Source organism: Pelophylax lessonae (genome assembly GCF_965119305.1).
Source record: "Pelophylax lessonae genome assembly, chromosome: 5".
Taxonomy (NCBI): domain Eukaryota; kingdom Metazoa; phylum Chordata; class Amphibia; order Anura; family Ranidae; genus Pelophylax; species Pelophylax lessonae.
In genome coordinates, this window is record NC_138772.1 from 275,112,194 (window position 1) to 275,130,870 (window position 18,677).

The window sequence follows — 18,677 nt, forward strand, 5'->3', positions numbered from 1 at the left end:
TCTAGTTTTTTTTTTCCATATTTTTGTTTAAAGCCTATATGATCATATATGGATTAGACACAGTTTCCCCCAAGAGTATAACACTTGTGCATGCAGTGATTCACTAATTAAATTATTATGTTTCTGTCCCAATTAACGCTGCCGTCTAACGCAAGCTTCCTTCTATTTGTGGCCATGTTACATATTAATCTCCAGCAGTCAGGCACAGAACAATTTTAGAGAATTTATTAAAGGAGCCAAAATCATCGTTTTTCCACTGCTGGGATTTTATGTTTATGCTACAATCCTGAACTCTAGCCTAAACATAAAATGAATTTACATAAAAAGTACATTTCACTTTAAAGTGTTGTAGATGTAGAATGAATGGAAAAAGGGAAAGGGGTTTCAAGGGACCCCATTTTCCTACTTTTTCCTCATGGGAGGGCTGCAGATAGGCAGTTTCTAGCTCCCCCCTGTATAGAGTGTTTAGGCGGGAGATACGGAGGTTGGAGGATTTTGATTGGCTAAAAATAGCTGCCTGCGGAAGGTCAGGTGACCGAAGTTTCTGGAACCGAGGCAGGCTATATATAGGAGTGGGAGCGAGGGCGTGGAGTCAGTCGCCTCAGAAGATCAGCCGGAGCGGAGCTTCCTGCCCGCCCGCCCAAATATTATTAAGTCACAGCCTTATAAATTTATGTGGTAGGGTCACCTTTTTCGAAAGGGGGACAAAAATATGGAGGTGTCTTTATATGGTTAAGTGATAACCCGAGCGTCAAAGCTGGGTAGTTGTGTTATGTATTGCAAAGTTATGCTAATGGTAAAAGTGAAAAATTATTGATTGATGGATTAATGAGTTAATTAATTTATAAACCAATAAATAAAGGCCGTGGCCAAGTTATTATCCAAGAAAGCTGTCTGGTGTAAGTTATTTATTAAATCTATAATATAGATGCTTGCCATCCCATATACATCCAGACCTTCAATTTGATTTATCAAAGTTAAAGAGATTATTCACTTAGCAAAGAGAATATTCACAGAGCTTAGTAAATAAGATGAATCTGTAACAACCAATAACACACTATCAAAAAAATTCAGTTTTTTTTTTTTTTTTATTTCCCTCACACATTTAAAGTGAAAAAGGCTCACCCTATTTTCTATAATTCACTAGCAAACATGCATTTTTCAAAGTGAACATTCCCTGGCTCCTTTAGTAAATAATCCTTATTGCATTTACCTTTCGAGGTCCTTCACATACTTCACAATCTTCTGGTTTTCAGCACAATTTTGTTACCTCTTTTCAACTATGGTAAGCCTTTTAGAGATCAAGAAAATAATACAAGTACAGAATGAACTGGAAAGCTTCTTATCCCTTGTAAATTGTGCATGTGCTTTGGCAGAAAGCCGTAATAAAGTATTTTAGAAAGCATAAAACCCAAATAAAACTCGCCTGTTCTTTTTGTCGTTGTTAAACAGATAAAGACCTTAAAGTGTATGCAAAGCCAGAACTTTTTTTCTTTATTTTTTTAGTACCTCATGACTTCCTGTTCCACAGACACAACAGGAAGTAAGGGCAATTGTCTGCAAAGCAAGGCAATATCTCCTCTTGGGCAATTGAGGGTTGCAGAAAAGAAGATCACTTGATTGCCCCATCAACACAGTCAGTGTTGAGGGGGGAATCCCTTCCATGGAACTATTGTGTTCTCCTGGGGGGGGGGGGGAGCTGTCCCTGCTGGTAGAACACAGTGATTATTGCTAGCGCTAAAGCCACTGGCAATAATCACATGCTAGAAATCCAACATGCTGGTTGTACCCAAGTCAATCCATTGATGCATGGACTTGGGTACAATAAGCCTGCCTAAACATGGACTGGAGAAGTCTCTGCTGAATTGGCCAAGATTTAAACCATCAACGGCCAGCTTTAGGGCTTGTTCAAACCAACCGGTGTCTTATTGTGTAAGAGAGATGCTTTATGTTATTACAACACAAGGCACTATTCAGCAGTTTTTTTAACTTGGTTGAAATATCACAAAATGCCACTTGCATATCTATGCACCACAGCTCATTGTGATGTGGTTACCGGCAATGTGCTGATTTGTACATTTTGGTGTGAACAGGGCAACATTGTTTTCTATGTGTCCTTTGTTAAACTGGCATTGATCTATGCCGATCAACGCAGTTCAACTGAGACAGACACAGTTGTCACTATTACACATTTCTCCAGGAGTAAGAAAGTGTATCTACTTATTGGGGTTTGTAATCAAAAGATAATAAACTGATTTTACACATTTATAATCCTTTTTTTGTTTTTGCTTTATGTTGCAGGGGAAAATACAGCACCTGGATTTTAGAGAGGCCTTGCCCTGTTGTCCTAGAGGTGAAGTTTAGAATTGCTGTTGCAGACTGGTATGTACTATGTTTACTTTTTTAATGTAATAGACAATATCTACTGTGGCGTAAAAAGCTTCTGCTTTTTTGTTTTAAGTAAATCTGTCATTTTATTTATGCACGTAGTTTTTAAGAGTAATGCTTGAGAACTCAGAATTGATTTACCCATTTTGTATGCACTAACATAAATGTGCAAATTTCATGTATGCTAACATATTTTCCCAAAACTTACAAAATCCATAAAACCTTGACTCCAAAGGAGTATTTGAGCTGACATCTCTGTCATGGTCATAAAAGTCACAAAGGCCAAATTCTGAAGTTGAAGGGTATGTTGTAAACCCTAACAATGAACTTCTTTTATTTGGTATGTTAAATATACTTAAAACCTTTTTTTATATCCATTGTAGAAGTGCAAAAAAAAAGGTTATTTCAGAAACCTTGTCAGCTGATAACTTCCTGTGTTCTTTGCCTATGCTTCACTCTGGTCGGTTACATCGGTGTTTCTCAAACTTTTTTCACCCGAGGCACTCTTTAAAATTATAGACAATCTCAAGGCACCCTTTAAAATTATAGACAATCTCAAGGCACCCTTTAAAATTATAGACAATCTCAAGGCACCCTTTAAAATGGACAGTCTTGAGGCACCCCATTCTAAAATGTAAAAAAATATTCTTATAGCTTTACACAATGCAGCAAAATCCACACGTAGAACACCCAACCCCCGAGATGATTTATTCTTCCAAAGCAAATACACTCTTTCACACTGGTACTGATTAGTTTTCCAATGTTTCTCTTCTCCCCTAATTTCTCTCCATCAGTCACCCCAATGGTGAGGGAGAGGAGCACAGGAGGGTCAAACAAGAATGCTGTGGAGGCAACAGACATCCTTCCTATTAACTGATGTCATTGGTTGTTGGGATACCAGTGTCTGGAAAGGCGTTGTGTAACTGTGAGGCAGGCTGCATCCATCTGCTGGCTTGTATAACATTTTTGATCAATTTTTAGGCATTTTGCCAAGGCACCCCAGGGTGCCTGGGCACCCTGGTTGAAAAAGACTGGGTTACATTGTTTTCTGCTATCTCTTGAAAACTACAGAAACCCCTTCCCTTAAAGTTATGGAGGAGAGGAAAGGAAAGGAGAGGAGAGGAGAGGAGAGGGAGAGGATATTGTAGCCCTGTCCTAGGGTGGCCAATCTGCCTCCCCATTGATGAAGTATGGAGAATAAGTGTTGTCACCCTAGGACAGGAAGTATGTTGCTGGCAGGATCACCAGATAAAAATAAAGGGGAAAACAAGAAAATAGATCCAGAAATTGCACTGGTAAGCTTCATACAGAAGTGAAAATATATATGGTCCTGAACCTCTCTTCAGACTACAGTGCATTTTAGAAGTACAACCTGATTCATGATCCACCTCAGCCAGAGATTGTACGGTAAAGTAGCAGCAGCAAACCAGTGAAGTCATCCCCATTCTCTCTTTACCTTAAATTGTTTTTAATGTTTTAATATGACAGCAAAACTATATAAAGTAAGACAATAGAGTTCTAGTTTAGTGTTGACAATATGGCTGTTGGTTTCAAAGGCATGCATTTCCAGGTTCATTATCAAGTCACAGAACAGCATTGTATGAGCTGTTTCTTGAAATTGTAGAGTAATTTTATTCAGTTCAACATAAGCAAACAATATTAAATAAGCCGAGCATGATGGGATCAGGCATAATTTACAACTTGGATAATAGTTGTGTTAATCAAGATAGATTGTATAATGAGACATTAAATCAAATTGAAGAATCGTGTTGTTCAAATTCGTGGTGCTGCTGTGAAATAAATATGTCACATGTTATAAAATGAACTAAAACAAATAATGGGCTTTTACTTGATGGATTTGTACTGTGAAATATTATCCTACACACATTTGTTTAAATTGTACAAAAAGAGGCTGTCTGTAGTTCAGAATAATTAAAGAATAAATAAATAAACACAAAGGGTAAAGAAAGATGTTACAGTATGTGTGTTTAGGACCACCAGGTAGACAAATGTTTCCCAGCTGTGTCAGAAATGGAAAACAAAATCATACTGGTTACTATAGGCAAGGCTCCACTTTTCCATTCCTCGTGTTCTTGTTCTTAAACTCTAGCTGCACTGGAATGAAAGTTCTCTCAGAGCATATCCTTGTATCGATCCTTGTATATGGTCACTTTTTTGTGTGCCCCTCTCCCTCAGCATCATATTTCTACAAGCCTGGAACCGCTAGGCCTCATTTACTATAGTGTGAGCTGAGAGAAATTGCAGTTAAGTGAACCCCTTCTGGACCAGAAGGATTTACCCCCTAATGACCAGGCCATTTTTTGCGATACTGCATTGCATTACTTTAACTGACAATTGCGTGGCCGTGCGACGCTGTAGCCTAAAAAAATGTATGTCCTTTTTTTCCCACAAATAGAGCTTTTTTTTGGTATTTTGATCACCTCTGCAATTTTTATTTTTTGTGCTATAAACAAAAAAACAGTGACAATTCTGAAAAAAAACAATATTTTTTACTTTCTGCTATAAAACATTCGCAATAAAAAAATTTAAAAATCAAATTAACTAACTGACATTTTTGACACTTTTGGGGGAACCAGTGACATTACTACAGTAATCAGTGCTAAAAATATGCACTGTTACTGTAATAATGACACTGGCAGGGAAGGAGTTAACGCCAGGGGTGATCAAAGGGTTAAATGTGTCCCTAGGGGATGCTTTCTAACTGTGGGGGGGATTTATTTACTGAATGAACACAGGGACCCTGTCTTCATTACTGACAGAACAGTGGTCTGCCATGTTTACAATAGAAGACCGCCGTTCTGTCTCTACGGGGAGCGATCGCGAGTGCCAGGGTAAAATCGCAGCCGCCAGGCCCGCAAATTGGCTTCCCCCGTGGCAAATGGGCACGCTCACGGCTCTGGTGGCACACACCCCCGCTATCGGCCCCACAAAGCGGCGTACAGGTATGTTGTTTCACGGGACAGAGCCGACCTGCTGCAATATATGTACGGCAGCTGGTCAGCAAGAGGTTAACATTTCAGCCATCCAGTCGTGTAAAAGAAAAGCTCTATATGTAAGAACGTGAACATTACTGAATATTTTAGGTAAGCACAGGTTCACTTTACTTTTACTACATATCACCTTACGTCACACTTTAGTAAATCAGTAAATCAGGCCCTCTGTCTCATATTTGTTTTCCTAACTGGCAATCACTGCATTTATTATTGCCTTTTAGCAGTCTTGATATACACGAACATAAAAACATGCCTATTCTGATGACTGAAATTTTAAGTGATACTAAATGCTATTTGTTTTAACCACTTTACCCCCCCCCCCCCCGAAACATTTACCCCCTTTCATGAACAGGCTATTTTTTGTGATATGGCACTGCGTTATATTAACTGAAAATTGCGCAGTCGTAGAATGTTATACCCAAATAACATTTATGCCCTTTTTTTCCATAAATAGAGCTTTCTTTTGGTGGTATTTGATCCCCTCTGCATTTTTTATTTTTTGCGCTATAAACAAAATAAATTTGACAATTTTGAAAAAAAAAATTTTTTTTTACTATCTGCTTTAAATCATATCCAATAAAAAATGTAAAAAAATCAAATTTCTTCATCAATTTAGGCCAATATGTATTCTGTTACATATTTTTGGTAAAACAAATCCCAATAAGTGTATATTGATTGGTTAGCGCAAAAGTTATAAAGTTTACCAGCTATGGGATATATTTATGGAATTTTGATTGATTTATTCATTTTTTTACTAGTAAGGGCGGCAATCAGCGACTGCAATATTGCGGTGGACAAACCATTGGACACTAACTGACACTTTTTGACACTTTTGGGAGACTAGTGACGCTAATACAGTGATCACTGCTAAAAATATGCACTGTCACATATAATGACACTGGCTGGGAAGGGGTTAACATCAGGGTCGGTTAAAGGGTTAACTGTGTGCCTAGCTAGGGTGTTTGTGTACTGTGGGAGATGCTTTTACTAGAAAAAGACATTGATAAATGTTCCTGCATGTTCAATCCTATTGGGTTCTGAACCAGGATGTGTGTCCATAGACACACAAAGCACTGCTGATGGCAGTAGGAGCTTATGGCTCCACTGCCCTCAGTTTCTCCTGTAAAAGTAGGAAGTTAGGAGATCATACCTGGAGCCGGAGACAGCGCTGGAGCAGTGACATGGAACCAGGTAAGTGTTTAGGAACAGAGTAGGACAGGTAGTGAGTAGTGCCATCTTATGAGCATTAAAGACCCCCGGGCAATGCAGTGCACTGGGGCGCTGCCTACACAGTCACCCATGGGAATAAAAGTGCAAATGATTGATAAGGCAATATTTATTGGTACAGCAGTGTCAGGCTAATGACAGCTTCCAAGTTCAGGGGCTGGGTTCGGCAAACACACACACGAACGGGAGTCAGACTTGACTGTCCTGTGCATTCCTGCAGTCGTGGGCTACCCCATCATGACCCAAGTGGCCTGACAGCAGCGTAGGGCTGAAAGGAGCTTGCCACCTGCTAAGCTCGATGGCAGGATGCACACAGGAATTGTGACTAATGCATGGCCGGGGCTGGGTCGCTGGGCAGGTGGGGTCCCCCAAATGCCCAGCATGCCCATTCAGTAAGATGGCACTGGTGGTAGGATGTTTTTTTATCTTATTGTAGGTAAAAAAACACTTAGGTTTTAGTACCAGTGTAATGGTGACCTTGCATGTGATTAGATGTTTAAAGTAAATAAACTTTACATCCCCTCTCATTACTTATTCTTTAGTAAATCTTGGCCATAGGTGTACAAGAAGGCCTTGTCGGGATGACCAGGGTAGTAGAAGGTGATACGATTCTACAGGCTTCAAATACAGGCCTTAGGCCCCTTTCACACTGATCCACTGCAGCTTCCCCGCAGCGCAGTGTACTCGCAGTGTTCATGCAGGTTACCCACGCTTTGCCAAAGGTGTCAATTAGATCGGGCGGCTTTGGTGCATTTTCTGAAAGCACACCAAACTTAGGGAAGTCTATGGCAAAGCACAGGTAGCCCGCACGAATACTGCGGGTACACTGTGCTGCAGGGGAAACTGCAGATAGGGGCCTAACTCTTCTTAACAGCTAAACATACTGTTAGTTCCTGTTGTAATTATTATTAGGAAATAGGGTATTGTTTTAGTTTTATTACGTATCATTTAGCAAAAATCTCTAACCCACTTTGAGGTATCATCACCCAGTAAAAGGGTAACAGTAAAACCACCAGCAATGGGTTTACTAACACTACTGGGGTACTGACCATGTACACAATATTTTTTATGGGTTGAGAAAATCCAAGCAATTATGTCAATGCTATAGTCACAGTGCTTGATTATGATGTGCTCTTCCGAACTTATCCACAATCATCCAATAGTTTTGCATGAAAAATGAAAATCTGCATGCCTGCTATATTTTTAATTTCAGTGCATTTATTACTACCCAAATGTACAAAAGACAGAGTACACTATAAATATTATGATTTCAATATAACCCTATCTATCAGTGATGTATCCTTAACATAAAAGCATCTCAAATATTCACATGTCCTCGTGTATACAGAACAAATATTGTATGTACAGAGTGCTAATACACAAACATTCCACAATGAGGGCAAAAGGATTAATAACTATATAGAAAACAGTGTGTGTCATATCTAAAGTACAATGGCAGCAGGCCTTGCTAAGAAATCATGAGGTCCTATCCCTAAGATTCAGGGTCCTGTCTGACCCCTTTCTCTCACCATTTCAATTTTGACTTTTAGAGGGGACACAGTTATCAGCCTTTTCTCCTTAAAGTGATTCTAAAGGCATAAGGTTTTTGTATCCTAATGCAATCTATGCATTAAGATAAAAGGCCTTCTGTGTGCAGCAGCCCCCCTAATACTAACCTGAGCCCATCTCGATCAAGCAATGTTGCAGGAGTGTCCCAAAACACTCCCTTCTCAATTGCTGAGATGGCGCCATTGGCTCCCACTGCTATCAATCAAAGTTTGTGAGCCAATGAGGAGAGAGAGGGGGCGGGCCGGCAAGTGGCTCCATGACTGAATGGACACAGGGAGCTGCGGCTCGGCTTGAGTGCCCCCATAGCAAACTGCTTGCTGTGGGGGCACTCAACAGGAGGGAGGGGCCAGGAGCGGGACCCAAGAAGAGGAGGATCCAGGCTGCTCTATGCAAAACCATTGCACAGGTAAGTATAATGTTTGTTATTTAAAAAAAAAAAAACAGAGACTTTAGTATCACTTTAAAAAGTGGGCCAGATGGAACCCTGAAAAAACAGTACATCTTTTATTTTTTTAAGAAAATTTCACCCAATGAGATCAGCATTCCAGCTTAAAGTGGGAGTAAACTCCCATCCCTGACTTGTACCTATAAGGCTTACCTATAGGTACTGTAAATATATCTTAAACATGCATTCATTAGGAGATATTTACTGTATATGCCGTCAATGAAGTTACTGGCGCATGCGCTCTGAAGGAACGATCAGTGTGGAAGTTCTGTGCCGTAAACAGCCACTCCTCCGTGCCAGTCACGCAGCTGGAGTCCGTGGACCCAGAATGAAGATGTGATGCATACTAGCACATTATAACATAACCTTTCAGGTCAGAAAAAAGAAAAAAAATTACCCAGCGATTTACTACCTCTTTAAGGTTGCTCATTGGCTTCTTGTGAGAGAACTTAAAGTGGATCTTCACTGGATCTGAGCACCAAAGCAAACTCCCCCAAGTGTTCTTTACTGATATGGTAAAGGGAACCATTCCTATAAATCGATTGGACTTTTTTGGTCTAAATACAAAGTCCTATTTTTATAGAATTATTTATATATTTATGTATTATTTATTTATTTTAATTTGTGTGAATGGTCTGTCTGAAAAATGAATTTTATTATCCCATTTTAAAAGACCAACATTTTTATGTGCTAATTTATAGCAAGAACATTTGTAGTTTGGTAGTCCTGTTTTGTTAGTTTCCTTTAGGCTCGGTTCACATATATGCGATGCGGGAAGGCTGCGAATTCACAGCCTGTTCCCGCATCGCACACGCACCCCCGGCAGTTCACACTGCCATATGCGATACGCTGGGGGTGTCAATGTAATCTTAACGACACCCCCAGTTTGATCGCATATCGCAGTGCGATCGTGCAGCTCGCACAGGATCGGATCGCACAAGTGTGAACCGCTGTGCGATCCGATCCTGATGCGGCTAGAAAAAAGGGTCCTGTGCGTGTTTGGTGCGGCTGCGGTGCGAATTTAGCCATACAAACTGTATGGCTAAACTCGCACAGTCGATCGCATGTAATGTCGGAGCAGTGCGCTCCGATATTACATGCGAACCCCTCGCACACGCACAAGTGTGAACCGGGGCTTAAGGTGCAAATGTGAATGCTAAGGTAGAATTCCAGACAAAACTTCTTTATTAGTATAGATAGACTAGAAAAGGGGTCTAGTTTTTCATTTTTATTGGCATGCCCCCATTTCTTATCCAGTGACATTTGTAAAATTTTACAATCCCCCTTATTTTCTGCCTCAGTGGCAGTGGTCACCGGAACAGAAATTAAATCTCATCTCCAGATTTAGGTGACGTTTAGTCAGTTTACTAGTATCTTCACTACTAGATGTGCCTGCTGTGTGTGCTGTATAAACTTTAGCCTCAGCTACATACAGTATACAGCACTGTGTTCTAGAAGTGGTATGAGAACTCCCCATACCATTGCCAGAACCAAACTGAGTTGGCCTGAGTGCTGCTCAGCCATTCACTGGGAGCATTGTATTCTATGAATGAGTACAAAGCTTCATCTGAGTCAGAGATTGTAAAGTAATTTGTCCGCTCCACGGACAGCATTAAAAACCTGATAAAGGGGCTAACCCTTCTGTACTTTGTCCAAGCCTAGAAAAATAAAATTTAATAGAGTTCCACTTCCTTACGCTATACAGAACGAAACAAGGTATGGCTACAAAAATATGCATTAAGATGTACGTTTATAAAACTTGGATAAGCTGTGATAGTAACTATCATGGCTTATCTCTGCCATGCAGCAGTTTAATAAGCCGCATTGAATAGTGGAAATCATGTTTTTTGCTTCTCATCGCAGCTTAGTGAGATAGACCCTGCAAAAGTTAGAACATATACTGTATGTACAATATATATATATATATATATATATATATATATATATATATATATATATATATATATATATAGTGTATATATATATATATATATAGCACCCTTTACTGTGTGCTACTAAAAATGAGAGCAGGCAAACTATACTCTGACTCATGTTTAGCCTGTGAGTCTGTAATTGGGTCAGGATTACTAGAGGTTAGGACTGGACAACTCATCCTGGCCACACTCTGGTGCCTCCCCCTGTTTCCAGAATGTTGGAGAACATTCTAGAAGATTGTGGGCAGAGGCTAGGAGGGGTTGCCTTAAATATTTAGGGACCCTTAGCCAATCCCCAGGAGTGGGCCTGGCAGGGGACTAAGGAGCCCTTAAATAGGAATGAGCCATGCCATTTAGGGAGTCGGGTGGAAGATGGAGAAGCAGTGCTGAGGAGAGTCTGTCGGTGGCCCTTGAGGGAGTCCTGCGCGGAAGGGGTTCTACCTCGGGCTGGAGCGCCAGAGGCTGACCTGGAAGCATCCCACCACAGGAAGCAGTTGGAGGGATCCTATCTGGAAAGGCAGCAGAGAGAGCAAGGAGAGACATTGAGTAGATCGGCACAGTGCAGGGACAGATAAGGGAAGAGACTGCCAGCTGTAGCAGTGCTCTTTTGAAGACAGCGGTGTGCCAAGTCTTCATCCAACCTTGCCCTGGGGAGCCTCCATGTGTGTGTCAATCAGGAGGACTGGGAAGAGAAAGCAGCCAAGTGGGCTGGTGGCAGCCAGGTGTTCTAGCGGTTCTGCAAGCAGTAGAACTTGGATCAGTGTTTATGGGAGAAGCAGAAGGTTGTGTGAGATGCTGCTCACTCCACATGTGCTACTTTACCAAGGGACTGCAAGTTCATAGCCTGTAATGGGCTGTTGCTGAACTAACTAGACACTATTAGCTCCCCCAGGAGTGAATCAGCAGAAGCTATACAAGGGAACCAAGTTTGTGCAGGTGGAAGGAAGAAGAGGAATCTGTAAAGAGTGAGGAAGTTGTCCCTGGTTTTGATTGTTGGACATTTTCAAGTTGGGCATCCCATAATCCCTTACCTAATCCAAGTTATCATCCCCTAATAAAATAACAAAAAGCAAGCCAAAGGACTGATTTCTGTGTCTGGATGCAGAAGGAAATGCTGTGTGACTGGCTGTGCAGCAGTGGGGAACCCTGACATCAGCAACTCCTACGAGGGTAGCGCTACATATGGGACCATTCATAAGTGCTGAAACTGTGTTGTTAGGCCATTTCCACAACACTTTTAACTGAGTGTATTCATGACTATATTAATACATTTGCTCACAAGTGTCACAGGAACATCTTAACATGCTGTAAATAAAAACATAGTTATTTATGAATGTTACTACTAATGCAAATACACAAGTATTTTGTTGCCACTGTGTTTGCAATTAATTTAACTAATAGGTGTGAATAAATTGGGGTTTACTTACCAACAACTAATATGCTGTTAATTTTGCAAAGGGATTTGCCTTTACTTAGTGAATGTGGTAAAAATTCACTTTGCAAAGAATACCCAATTACCTGCAAGGTAATTGGGTGGATGTCAGTAGAACTAAACCTTATACTATTAGCTAAGAGAAATTTCTCTTGAAAACTGAAATTATCTTGCTGTGAACAGACTATTTGTCTTTAGTAAATCAACCCCATTGTGTCTTTTCTTTACCCTTTGTGCTAAATATTATAGACAAGAAAATGAGATGGGCATCAACAGGCATGTGTCTATTATTGATCAATAACAAGTAAAAACAATGTATAATAGATTTACAAATGCGGGAGGATGAAAAGCATGTAGCATGAGATATGAACCTAGGTAACTGCACTAAAATGTAGATACCACTAGGGGCAAAATATATATACCTGGAGAAATTTTTAAAAAAACTTGATAGAAATCACAGTAAAAATGACATAATGAATAAAGAATAAGGAATACAAAGAAATGAATACCCCATAAATATTAGCAAATAAATATATTTATTAAAATATATTAAAAATACATATAACCATATACTCATTTGGACAATGATAATCATCTGAATGGGGAGCTAATAAGAATACAGGTGGATTACAAAAAATAAATATTTTTAAAAGTGAAGAAACTCATTTGTCCAATGAAGGAAATGGTGATAGGGAAAAAAAAATCTGGGAAGGTGAAAAAGGGGGAAATGCATTGTCACAAGGAGTCTCCAAAATGAAGTGAATTAAATATGGAGGCTCCATAAATTAAACCATAAATGACACGCGGACCCTCTATAATATGCAATCCACATAAGGGGATTGAAATAAAATGAACCCATAATATTATACAGTAATGCCATTTCAGTGCAAGCAAGAATATGCAATCTAAACTAGTTAACATGATCACTCCAGTTACTAGCTATGACATTTTTCCTTCCAGAAATATTTTGTGCAGTTTTGTAACATTTATTTAAAATGGCTGTAAAAAGAATCAGCAGTTGCTTTTGGAGCCATAGAGCGTTCAACAATAACACAGTGACATTGATACATCTCTTAATTCCTAGTTAAACATCCTGGTGCCAGTGCTGAATGGAACAGCATGCTCTGCAATCACTGTGCAGAAAGAGGTGTACAATAACCCAGTCCTCCTCCAATGTCATAGCAAATGAAGAGGGGTGAGCAGCCAATGCAAGAACTTGTTCCGCTGCTCAAAAGATCTTATTCACCTAAATGAAAACCTGCTTGATTCATTGCAGGGGATGTTCAGGACAGCCTCTAATTATGCAATTGAACAGGTTATTGAAATAATGCGTGGACTAAAATACATGACTGAGCAGAAGCATTGCTGCTCCCCTCCTTCTTGTCACATCATTATTAGAAAATCAGCTCAGTTCATGCTGAAGAAAATTATAGGGGGATACATTTTATACAGATTCAAAACTTTCAGAAATAATTGTTCAAAGAAATAAAATATATGGCTTGATGTGTATGAATAATAAGAATTATGTAGTACTCTGTATGGCAATTCCTCAAGTCTCAATGAAAGTGTCACTGTCACCCCAATGCTACTATATACGCAGTGGGAGAAAGACAGGGGGTTGATTGACTAAAGACAAATAGTATGGGCTCTTTGCAAAGTGCAGTTGCTCCAGAGCTTAGTAAATTAGGTAAAGCTTCACTTTGCAAATAATACCCAATCACGTGCAAGGAAAAACAATATTTTTGCTTCCACATGATTGGATGATGGAAGTCAACAGAGCTTCTGCTCATTTACTAAGCTCTGGAGCAACTGCTCTTGCAGAGTGCAACTCCACTTTGCAAAGTGCTAACCCCAATGTCTTCTACCAACCCAATACTAGATGTCACTTTTAGAAAGTTAATGCAGGTATCTAAATGTCTGCTCTGGGCAACAAATAAGTGCATATTCAATCTCATGTATGCTTTTCTGTTTTCTGTACTTACTCTATATCACAACAGTATTGGTACTGCTTTTCTATAGCAGTATATTAATTGAATGTGTTATGTGAGGTTTTCTGTCCTTCTAAGGCCTCTTTCACAAGGGTGCTCCGTTTTTGTCATCCGTTCAGTCGCTTTTTTTTTTTTTCGGACATGGATGACACTTGCGTCATCCGGTCCGTATGTCCACATATCATCCCATCCATTTGCGGAGGATATACGGACATAATGTATGTCTATGGGATTGCGGATGTCAGCGGATGACACCGCTGACATCCAAATTTGCGTCCTTTCCGTTTTTTAAACAGAAGAAAAATAGGGTTCTCTTCCGTTCCAAAAAACGGAACAGAACTGAAAGGACGCAAATCGAATGTCAGCGGATGGTCATCCGCTGACATCCGCAATCCCATTGACATGCATTATGTCCGTATATCATCCGCAAACGGATGGGGTGATATATGGACATACGGAACGCCCGTGTGAAAGAGGCCTAAGAGCATTAGTAACTTTCCACATGTAGGGTAGGGTCATTACTATGTGTTCTCTGCTTTTGTTCTATAAAAACATTTCAGACATTCTATCATTTTAAGACATACACAGTACTTTTCGCACATTGTCTTTTTTTGGCATGCCACTGATACCAGGTCAACATGTTATCCCCAGTGCCCTTGGTTGTGAGTACTGTATGCCGTGATAACCTGTATGTAGCTTCTTAATCATATTAGATCTGCAACTTGACATAAGTAGGGCATTGGCATTTGAGAGTGAATGATGAAGTGGGTAAGGTTCCTGCATGCTGGGAAGCTATTTTCTTTTTCAGGTAGGCTGTCCTTTCTTATACAGCTTTATAATTGAAGTCAAAATTATATCTTTTGTGCTTTCTTTTTTTAATGTTTGCTATATTTCTTCTAAATACATGCATCAGACCACAATGTCCACTCCATCATGCATGCATTTTGTGTCAAATTCTGAAGAGAGTATGGCTGGGATAGCCATATACTTTCTATGTGTTTATTTAATCAAGTAATATTTTTTGTAACTTCAGTAACTTGAACAGACATAGTAATGGTTTATGGTCAGAGTGCATTTATATACAACATATATTGCTCTTTTTGATACATTGATGAAGTAATTCTTAAAGATTTTTTCTTACATCTGCATATTATTCCCTCCATCCCAATGCATAAAACAGGGATTTTTCTTCTTCCGTGTCACAAAGTCATCTTTGAATATATCTGCTTATATTTCCAGTTGTCATCATGCTTAAGAGCTTCAAGCAGCTACTTCATTTAAGTGGAATTAAACTATTCAGCCTCTCAGAAATTTTTGCCATAATGTGCAAGCGTGCACAGCATGGTTGTTTCAGGAGTCTTTGTCTGTTTTAATTGGCAGAGCTGGAATGACGAAACTCCTGTGCATGCTGAATTTATCCTTAATGACCAAAATAACTCTTTTAGATAACTGAAGTGCATTGGGGTCATATGAATTTGTAAATGTAGTGTTTTTCTTAAATAATTTCGAGGAACTTTGACTTCCTCATTTTTTGAAGTACCTTTGCAGTCACCATGTCAGTCAACAGTCCAGAACAGGTGTTTCTCATGTATGCTAAAGAAAACATGTAGTCTTAACTAGGCCATGGATGGTTAGAATCTCAGCTGGTTTAGCAGGGACAAGCTGAGATTCGAACCAAGTATCAGCAGACTGAAAGTTCCCTAGTTGATCGATCAATCACCTTGGGTACAACAAGCCTGTTGGATTTTACATGCGATTATTGCTAGAAGCTATTATAGCTGCTAGCAGTAAACACTGTGTTCTCCTGGCGGGGGAAGGCTCCCCCTGCACCCCCATGGGGAGAACACAAAAGCTACGCAGGAGGGATTCCCCCACCAACACTGAGTGGGTTGATGGAGGAATCAAGCCATTTTCTTTCCTGCAACCCATGGTTGCTCTATTTATGGCTGACTGTATACATATTTTTCTGTTTACATTGGAATATTGGGTCAGTTTGCCCTAGGGTATGTAGTGAATTACCCTTTTGGTATCATAAATTGGTATCTTATTAAAGGGAACCAGGCAGATTTTTTTTCATGGAGGAACCTGAATATTCCATCCTAGGTACCTATGGCTATGGCGGTTTAATTATGAATTATTTATATTTGCCCCATATTCAGCTTAATTTACTGCCTGACCTTACACACAGTTTGTCAGTTTCATCTAATATGTTAAGGAGAGTGTAAATTACTGCAGACCTCTATTTTAAATACTATTATGGATACTTAAACATTAAAGTATAGGGTGCATTTCAAATTTTTATGTAATACCCCTTTTCCATGACTGATGTGTATAGTATAAATATATGCTTGACTGTTTACGCCTTTAAATTAATCGATTAACTCCTTATTCACTCTAATCCAGATTGAACGCTATTTGCCCTCTCTAAAACAGTCTATAAAACAGGACATGATCCTGTAGCCTGATTATTTTTTTTGGTCTAATGTCAGCACTGGACTATAAAAGCCAGCACCTGTTTAATATGAGATGCTAACGATGTACATATTAGACATTCATATCCTGGGTTGCATGAGATAATATGAGGAGCACTGGTATGGCTCCAATAAAATGTAAACATTCAGGAACATGCTCCTTGATTGTCCTATATATCCGTGAACCCCCACAATCTATAATATGTTTATTATTGTGCTGGTACTGACAGTCGCTAAGAAAAGAAACTAGAGAAGTGTGGCTTAAAAGGATGAAAGGAAACAGCATAGAATATCTGTGTAGCAGTGCTTAGTGCCATGAATGTGTCTTGTGTAAAGCTTAGGGATCAAAGTGGCAATGAGTGGAAATGCAAGTCCCTAAAAGCTATTACACTGATCAAATGCAAGAGAAGTTCAGTCTGTGTATTGAAACATATGGATGTCTAAATTAAACAATATGAGGTATATATATTATAAAGTGTTTTGCCAACAAAAATTAACAATGTAGCCTGTGTTATATGATGAATTTCTATATAGCACATTCCCAGTTATAATATTTAAAAAAGGGATATATTGCTGAAGCGATCGGGATGGGGACTTCACTTCCCCTTCCCTTCCCCATCTGAGAGCAAGGCATTGGTGCGGCTTCACACTGACCACAGAAGATACAGGCATGCTGCGCTCTTGCTCAGTGCACCTGTATCTTTGGTGTGATGACTCAAGAAGTAAACTGACCACATTAGCTTAGATCGTGCAACCGTTGTCAATTTGCTTGTAGGAGGAGCACCACAGGCAGAATCAATCAAGTATATTAGGTCATTGGCAGCAGGAAAAAAAATCAGATATGAGAAATGGCATTTCAATAATTTAAAGAGACAGTGAAATTTTTTTTTTTTTCATTTTTGCCTTTACAAACATTTTTAGATCAAGATTCAGCCAAATACTAAAAAACCCAATTGGTAAGTCAATAAAGTAGAAAATCCCAATGTTTTATTTAGTTGTGGATAGAGTAGCATTAAAAGCCCTGTAATTATTATTATTATTTTTTTTTCTTTATTCTAGTGGGACATTTTTCCTCACCTTCTGTCCTGAAAACATGAAAGGAAGTAAAAGGAAATCTATCCATAGTGATTAAAATTCCCCTCTTAAACAACTGTCACCAGAACCTTATCCCCATCAGAAATCAGCCTGAGGGTAATAGTACTTTGAGCAGGCTCTAAAACATTGCACAGTACATCCTAACATGTTTCAGGTACTAGGGCAGAATGGGCAGCTATTTAGGTATGTTTCCAAAAGAAGGAGAGCAAAAGGAACAGCTGAAACAGCCAGGCCATTGGAATTATTTTCTAGTGCAGCCCTGAGATTGCATGTGATGCCTGACTAATACAATTGTGTACTGAGCCACTCCTACCTCGTACTTGAAAATGCCTGCCAGGCTCCACCTTTTAGGATACATATTCTCAAAATTCAACTTAATTTATGTACTTTAAATTGATTATTAAAGCAAAGGGAGCATATCACTTTTTTCATCTAAATTACATTGGTTCACTGATTGGTCTTGCCCTTCAAGTGCTATCTTCAGTAACCAGAAGATTTGATGACCTAATACATTGTGAAAATAAAAATGAGCCTTACATATCTTTTTTTATAGCATGGTATAGCATTTGACTTTAACATTCTAAAGCATTCCAGACTATGCAGCTTTAGTGACTTTGGATGCCCTTACAGGATACAAACAGTTTGGTAATTTTCAGTAATAGTTTTGTTACATCTTTAGAGTCCTGTGGAGTGACTGTGGCGCATTTAGAGGAGGAAAAAATCCTTCAAGTGCCATACCTGAGCTGTGGCACAGAATACATGAGGAAACCCTTCCCAGCCAGCATGCAGAGTTAAGGAATACAGTGAGAAATAAAAATCTAATCATAGGAAAACAAAAAATAGATAGAGACTTGGATTTAGCCTAAAGGTGTTTGTTAACTACTGACTGGCAAGGTGCCCAAACTTTGACAGATGCCCTATTTCATCTACAATGAAATGTGCCAATGGATTTGGCACTACAAAGCTTATGGTGGCCATGGCAGTGCCCATTGCATATCTAGGTTTGTAAAAGGTAAGGAAGGGAATTTTAATGCCAAAGCTTCTCGTTTACTCTAGTAGCCCTTATTATAAACCAGACCCTGTATCAGGTGGTAAATGCCTGACAGGACATGGG

At 39.4% G+C, this 18,677-nt stretch overlaps 1 protein-coding gene across 12 annotated transcripts in view; it reads left to right on the forward strand.

Moving 5' to 3' along the window:
* The window catches only part of LOC309556114 (poly(rC)-binding protein 3-like), a 1,192,398-nt gene that overhangs the window by 1,030,257 nt on the left and 143,464 nt on the right, over positions 1–18,677 (forward strand). For 8 of the 12 annotated variants that reach the window (XM_082258445.1, XM_082258444.1, XM_082258446.1 and 5 more), the window contains one exon: positions 2,302–2,382. The gene's annotated coding sequence lies outside the window, so the exon portion shown is untranslated. Of the gene's footprint in view, positions 1–2,301; positions 2,394–18,677 lie in introns of all 12 variants that reach the window. The other 4 variants (XM_082258447.1, XM_082258443.1, XM_082258453.1 and 1 more) reach the window with 1 other exon arrangement.